The sequence below is a fragment of the Mixophyes fleayi genome, chromosome 1 (assembly GCF_038048845.1).
Source record: "Mixophyes fleayi isolate aMixFle1 chromosome 1, aMixFle1.hap1, whole genome shotgun sequence".
Taxonomy (NCBI): Eukaryota; Metazoa; Chordata; class Amphibia; order Anura; family Limnodynastidae; genus Mixophyes; species Mixophyes fleayi.
Genome location: NC_134402.1, coordinates 425936658 through 425943730, shown reverse-complemented (window position 1 = coordinate 425943730; position 7073 = coordinate 425936658). Strand labels below are relative to the sequence as shown.

Below are 7073 nucleotides of genomic sequence, written 5' to 3'. Positions count from 1 at the left end.
ATCAAGTGTGTACACAACAACTGGAGAGGGGGAGACCCAATTAAAAATATCAATAGGGAAGAAACTAGATTAATCCTTTATTTCAACTCGTTAACTCCACGAGGACTTGTGGAATACGATGTCTCATTATAATATGGAGTTATTTTCATATACTCAGGATATTGTGTCTTATTGGTTATAAGTTGATGACTTTCCAGTGCCCATGCCACCTTTGTCCCTTTGGGTATAGTATCTCCATGTAGACTACGGTCATACCACCCTGGAAATGCCCAATCCCCCCCGAACTTGGAAGCCAAGCAGAGTGGAGCTGGTCTAGTACCGGGATGGGTGACCTCCCGGGAACATCCGGTACAGTAGAATACATGTAGTAGATCCATCCCAATACGGTGATATTGAGTGTCAAGGCACGTCACCTCTTATGTACCAACACACAATACACACCTATGATTGTTTGAATCACTATTTACACAACCAATTGAAAAATGGATGAAATATACACATCCTCTTTGAGACTAATTGTCCAACTATCATACAATTTATTGCTGCAACTGATTGCTGGTATTTTCAATACACATGTATTTTAAACATAAGTATATGTCAGTTATATATTATTCTCTTTGTATATATTCATTACTTGTCAGGTCAGATATACCCTCCATTTATTAATTTTATACAATCTATAGAGTTTACTAATATAATTATAGGTAATACTATTCTTTCACCTGGAAGATTGTGCACTTTTACTATGAAAATTAGCGCTGGTACCCCTGTATGTATCCTGTATATACTTACAATGTAACAGTGTATTTGCTAGTTTAAATACATAAGTATATGTTGGTATTGGTAGCATTGAGGCTTACTAATAGATTACAAACATCATTGGACTCACTCAGCCAATCATCGGGCGCACTATTTAAATGACCTCACTAAATCTCTATGCATTATCCACATTCCCTGAAGAAATCTGCGGAGCAGATGAAACGCGTTGGACACACCCACATCCGCTGACACAATAGGATATCCTGGAATGCACTCCGATTTCCCCGCTGTCCGTCTCATCATTCTCATACCATGTGAGCTTCACCGGTATTTCACCGCCTGCACAACATCTGGACCGCGGTCCCCGGATCTCTATATCTCCGGCCAGGTACCCTGTTTATATATATCCAGCGACCCGGAATCTTGTGAGTACCGGCTTTTTGCTCAGTCCTCACCAGAGGCTTTCTCATTCACTGGACTTTCTCATAACGGTATTTGGAGAGCAAGTTTGATAACCTATTCGATTAGGATTGCCAGCTCAAGGGCTCATATTGGAACCCTCTTGGACTCAAAGATTGATTTTTATTGACATTAATTGTTTTAATGTACCACTGTTTTTAATTGTGGAATTTTGCTGTTTCATTGTTTCATTTAATCCACCTTATTGTATGACCATCTGCTGATTTAAACCTTGGTCATCATCATTTAGACTGGTTCTATTACACCTCATTTCATTTTTTCTGGTTTTGGTCTCATATTCCAGTGGTCCCTCAGTTAATATTTATGTATCTATGAGTTATACATTTGACCACATGTTGTAACACCATTAGCCTATACTGGTTTCCGATAAACATTATTTATTATTAGGATTGGTTTACATGTACTTACACTTATATCCACCAACAATTTGATCAGTGCATATTTGCATTTTTTGGTAATTGAGCGCAATACATTGTGTATATGTATATGTTGTGATTTACAGGAAGGGATTCCTGAGTATTGCTGCTCTTGCCTGATTTAGGGTTAAGCGTAGCCCTCCCATTGTATCATTTATGTACGGTAACAACAACAGCAGTGTAAGATGTGTGCAGGAGGAGTAAGGAGAGATACATGCAACCACATTCATATTGCTCATTAAGAACTGTGCTGGAGGAGTAAGGAGCTGTATATATAAATATATATATATATATATATATATATATATACACACACATATATTTCTGTATTGCTGCAACAGTTATGATTATCATGCTGGAGAAAGAGGAGTGTAAATAAAGAGTTCAGTTTGTGATGGAGATCGTCTGGCGCCCAAATTATTGTGACTTTTATTGCACTGCACCACAAAGTGACATCACCTGTGTCCCATTTCTTGCAAAGAAACACCTGCATGTGCAGGGACCCCCTGGTCATTTACACCCATGCTCATCAGCTAGCCAGGGCCAGAGAAGGAGGTGTACTGTGTGACCTTTGCACCACACACAGTGACAGGGGGTTGCATAAAGAAAGGTCAACTGCAGCTGGATTCAGTACAGAGTGAAGCAAATAAGGCGAAGGGTTCAGGCAGAAGCGCAGTTGAGGACAATCCAAGGTCAGTACAGAAATAGTGGGTAAGTGGAGGCAGGATGCTGCAGTAGGAACTAGATTACGGGCAGGACACAATAATCTGACAAGGAAGACAGGAACAGGCCAGGTTTATACAGAAAGTCAGAGGGTGGAGCTAGAACATACTGGAACACCAGGGGGTAAATGTATCAAGCTGAGAGTTTTCTGGAAAGTTTGAAAGACCAATCAGATTCTAGTTATCATTTATTTAGTACATTCTACAAAATAATAGCTAGAATCGAATTTGTTGCTATAGGAAACATTTCCAAACTCGCCAGAAAACTCTCAGCTTGATACATTTACCCCCAGGAGAACAGTTAAGCTAGAACACAGAGTAAAGGCACAAAGCTGTCCAGCAGCCAGTATAGCTCAGTCAGCAAAACAGTAGTCTCCAGAGCCAGAGTTCAAATCCTGACACTGGTTGCATTTTTTTAGGGGGATCCCATGCAGTTCGTCCTCTAGCAATAACACAATCAGTCAGAACTAGGAGTCCAACTCTACATGAGGCCCACGGCCCACTATATTTATGAGGTGATGATCATGTGACCATGACTGTTGTATGGTGATTGGCTTATTCTTGTTCACTTAACTGTGCTAGGTCTGATTCTACAGGAGGCAAGTCCCGGGCACTAGGAGTCTTGCCCAGGAAATCACCAGATGTTGGCTTACCAGAGTAATATAGATGGTAATAGGTACTCTGGTAGCAGGGTGACAACGGAACTGGAGAAACAGCAGATGGTGAGAGAATGCTCGAGGAAAGTCTATGACTAGCAGCACTGGTAGAGAGTATATAATTGAACACGAGGAACTGGATGGACAAGGAAACGTGAGGGTAGTCAGTGGTCTGCGTATAGCAAGTTGTACCACTGCTATAGTGAGGGGGAATGTCCAGAGGTAGCGAGGAGGTAGTGAGAGTCAGCTGCCTGCGTATAGCAAGTTGTACCGCTGTCTAGGTAAAGGAATGGAATCCAGATGAAGGTAGATAACAGGGAAGTCAGTGGTCTGCGTATAGCAAGTTGTACCACTGCTATGTGAGAGGATACTTGAAACTGGTGTCACAGGGAACTGGAATCAGTGGTCTGCATATAGCAAGTTGTACCACTGCAATATATATGTGAGGAGGGCACGAGGAGATGAATGCTATGCAGAGTATATACGGGTACACAGAACTTGATCCCACGATGATATCACAATACAATGATAACAGAGCAGCACTGCTAAAGTATACAAAGTCACAATAACAATCCAGGCAAATAGGAGACAAAGTCAATGGTAGCAATAGTCTCAGTGGATAGAGGACTCCGGAGGAGAACACAACACAGTCCAGCTAGATATGCAATACACAAGCTAAGTCAATGAGAAGTATGCATACCGCGGTTCAGGAGAGCAGGCTGTCAGAGAGGCGTGCAGGGATACCTGAACGGCTGAAGGCCGGCAGGAGGAGAGATCACTGGAAGGTGGAAGCGGTAATCAAGTTGGTGCAGCGCACGGCAGGTAAACCATCATGAACGAGGCAATACTCTGGAAGCAGAAGTAAATGGAACTGGAACTTTAAGAACACGGGAGAGTTGAGGCGGTCTGAACTCCAGTAGCAGAGATGGCAGCAGCGGAGCGCTGACCCGATGAACACAGGAGAGTAGAGATGAGCTGGAACTCTGTAGAAGCAACGGAGGCAGCGGATAGGAATCAGCTGGCTGCAGACACGATGAACACCGGGGAGTTGAGGTGAGCAGGAACTCTGTAGAAGCAGCAGAGGCAGCGGATAGGAATCAGCTGGCTGCAGACACGATGAACACCGGGGAGTTGAGGCGAGCAGGAACTCTGTAGAAGCAGCGGAGGCAGCGGATAGGAATCAGCTGGTGCAGACACGATGAACACAGGAGAGTTGAAGTGAGTAGGAACTCTGTAGAAACAACGGAGGCAGCGGATAGGAATCAGCTGGTGTAAACACGATGAACACAGGAGAGTTGAAGTGAGTAGGAACTCTGTAGAAACAACGGAGGCAGCGGATAGGAATCAGCTGGTGTAGACACGATGAACACAGGAGAGTTGAAGTGGTCTGGAAACCACAGTAGAAATAACAGGAATCAGCAGGAGCTGAATACACGAGGAAACACAGGAACACCTTCAGAGGCTCATGGGAATGAGACTCCAAGATCAGGCAACGAGGTATTGACCACAGGTGATTTAAATAGGGAGTGTTGCCTGATCAGCCAATTAATGAAAAGCAACAGATACTGAAGGCTTGAAAGGGCTGCACATGCGCAGACCCTCAGGATGGCGGACGGCCACGGTTCCTAAACACACGAGAAGTAGCACTCACAGTCCGGTGAGTGACAGTACCCCCCCTTTTAAAGGTGGGCACAGAACACCTGGAACCGGGTTTGTCCGGAAACTTGGAGTAGAACTTCTTAAGAAGAGTTGGAGCGTTGAGATCTTCTGCTTTGATCCATGAACGCTCCTCAGGACCAAAGCCCCTCCAATGAACGAGGAAACGAAGAACTCCTCGCAAAATTTTTGCATCTAATATGTAAGTAATCTCAAAGTCCTCCTCTTGATGAATTTGAACTGGCCGAGGTGCTGAAGGAGGGACCGAGAAACGGTTGATGATAAGAGGTTTGAGCAAAGACACATGGAAGGCATTGGAAATACGAAGGTTCTTAGGAAGTAGAAGTTTGAAACAAACTGGATTTATCACTTGAATGATCCTATACGGACCAATAAAACGAGGAGCGAACTTCATAGATGGGACCTTCAAACGAATATTTTTGGTTGATAACCAAACACGATCTCCGATTTTCATTGGTGGAATAGCCCGTCTCTTTTTATCTGCAAAAGACTTATATCTGGCAGAAGTCTTCTTTAAACAGGTTTTGACCTGCGACCAAATATTTTTGAAGGTTTGACAAATAGTCTCTACAGCAAGAACTTGGGTGGGAGGGAGGGCAGGAAATTCCAGAAAAGACGGATGGTGACCGTAAACCACAAAGAATGGAGTTTTAGAAGATGACTCATGGTACATGTTGCTATGAGCGAATTCAGCCCATGGAAGCAATTCTACCCAGTTGTCTTGGTTGGCTGAAGAGAACATCCTTATAAAAGTCTCAAGATCTTGATTGACCCTTTAGGTTTGTCCGTTTGATTGAGATTGGTAGGAGGATGAGAGTGATAATCGTATGCCCAAGGTCTTACAGAGGGACCGCCAGAATCTGGAAACGAATTGTACTCCTCTATCTGAAACAATCTCGGACGGACATCCATGAATACGGAAGATTTCTTTGATGAAATACTCAGCCAGCGTAGAAGAAGAAGGCAAACCAGTCAAGGGAACGAAATGCGCCATCTTCGAAAATCTGTCCACCACTACCCAAATAGTATTGCAGTTTTTACTAGGAGGAAGATCAGTAACAAAGTCCATACTAATATGGGTCCAAGGCTTGGACGGAATGGGTAGTGGTTGAAGCAAACCCGCTGGAGTTCTGCGGGGAGTCTTGAACTGGGAACATAATTCACATGCAGCCACAAAATCTTTGACATCTCTCCTCATAGAAGGCCACCAGTAACTTCGAGAAAGAATTTCAAAGGTCTTGCGTTCACCAGAGTGTCCAGCAAAACGAGAAGAGTGAAACCACGAAAGGATTTTCTTCCGAAGAGCAGAAGGCACGAGGGTTTTCCCAAATGGTAGCACTTTAGTGGAAGAAGCAGCCAGAGAAACACATTTGGGATCTAATATAGAGTGGTTGGGACCATCTTCAACGTCTGAGGATGTCACAAAAGCTTGAGATAGAGCGTCTGCTTTTTTATTCTTTGCAGCTGGTTTGAAGGTTATGATTAGTTCAAAACGAGAAAAGAAAAGAGACCATCTTGCTTGACGAGGATTCAAACATTGAGCAGACTGTAAATATGACAAATTCTTATGATCAGTAAAAATTGTCACAGGATGACGAGCTCCTCCAACAAGTATCTCCACTCCTCTAATGCTACTTTAATAGCCAGCAACTCCTTGTCCCCGATGGTGTAATTCTTCTCCGCAGGCAGAAGACCCCGAAAGTAAAAGGCACAAGGATGGAATTTTTGTTGCTCTGATCTTTGGGAGAGAATGGCTCCTAAACCAACATTAGAGGCATCTACCTCTAGGAAGAAGGGAAGCGTCACATCAGGCTGTCGAAGAATGGGAGCAGAGGAGAAGGACTCTTTAAGAAACTGGAAGGCTTGAAGGGCCTCGGAGGACCATTGCTTAGTATTGGCCCCTTTACGAGTTAGGGCCACAATAGGAGATGCAATTGAGGAGAAATCTTGAATGAAGCGTCTATAGTAATTGGCAAAACCTAAAAAATGCTGAATTGCACGAAGAGTAGTTGGCTGAGGCCAATGTAACACAGCATTCACCTTTTCTGGATCCATCTGAAGACCAACTCCGGAGACAATATATCCCAGAAATGGAATCTGGGGCAACTCGAATGAACACTTTTCTAACTTGCAGAATAATGAATTTTTCCGGAGTCTGGAAAGGACCTCTGCCACATGTTGATGATGGGAAGGCAGGTCCTGCGAAAGATCAATATGTCATCCAGATAGACGACGACACAAACATATAACAAGTCCCGGAAGATCTCATTAATGAAACCCTGGAAAACAGCGGGGGCATTACATAACCCGAAGGGCATTACTAAGTATTCATAATTCCCATCTCTGGTGTTGAAAGCTGTTTT

At 43.6% G+C, this 7073-nt stretch overlaps 1 pseudogene; it reads left to right on the top strand.

The window, feature by feature from the left end:
- Positions 1–241: 241 nt before the first annotated feature.
- Positions 242–360, top strand: LOC142136254 (5S ribosomal RNA; annotated as a pseudogene).
- Positions 361–7073: the final 6713 nt, after the last annotated feature.